Source organism: Sinocyclocheilus rhinocerous, unplaced genomic scaffold (assembly GCF_001515625.1).
Source record: "Sinocyclocheilus rhinocerous isolate Xijiao unplaced genomic scaffold, SAMN03320098_v1.1 scaffold1473, whole genome shotgun sequence".
Taxonomy (NCBI): Eukaryota; Metazoa; Chordata; class Actinopteri; order Cypriniformes; family Cyprinidae; genus Sinocyclocheilus; species Sinocyclocheilus rhinocerous.
Window position 1 is genome coordinate 459,315 of NW_015638582.1, and position 755 is coordinate 460,069.

The following is a 755-nucleotide window of genomic DNA, read 5'->3' on the forward strand; positions in this document are numbered from 1 at the left end:
GGGGTCACGGAAATGAGGTCACGGAAACTGCATATATACTTTTATATCCTTAGAAATTATACAATAAAATAAATATTAACTTTTTGTTTTAAACGTGGTATACAGCATGCCTCACTGCTGTTAATGACATTAAACCACAACACATTTGCCAAAGAAAAGCAGGGCATAATGACAGAAATAATTTAAGGCCATATTTTCAAATATATGAAAGGCTTAACATTTAATTATAACGTTATTTTTATTTATCATTTAAACACTTTATTGGCAGCAACAGCCATTAAATAGCTGATGTTTTTCTGCCCCCTACTGGATTTGACAAAAGATAACAAGTAGAGACTTTCAACATTCATTTTTGGCTATGACAAAGGTTGCAAGGCAGTAGAGATATTATTTGACACTTTTCATATATCATGGTTTATTTTTGAAGCTCAATTTTTGTTCAGGTTCACTTCTTCTGAGAAGTCTGGAGGTCAGAAAGATTTTTAGAAGAAATTAATACCTTTATTCAGCGTTGATGTTTTCTCAATTTCTCAAACGTGAAGTTACACAAATAATGTAACAAATCAAACGAATGCATTTTTTTCTATTTATCTTGAAAAAAGTATTACATTTCCACACAAAAAAAAAAAAAACAGTAAGCAGCACAACTGCTTTCAACATTGGTATGAAATGTTTCCTCAATAATACTGTTTTTACTGTACCCCAGACTTCGAATGGTAATGTATACTTTCATGTCTAGGCTTATAGAGGCAGTT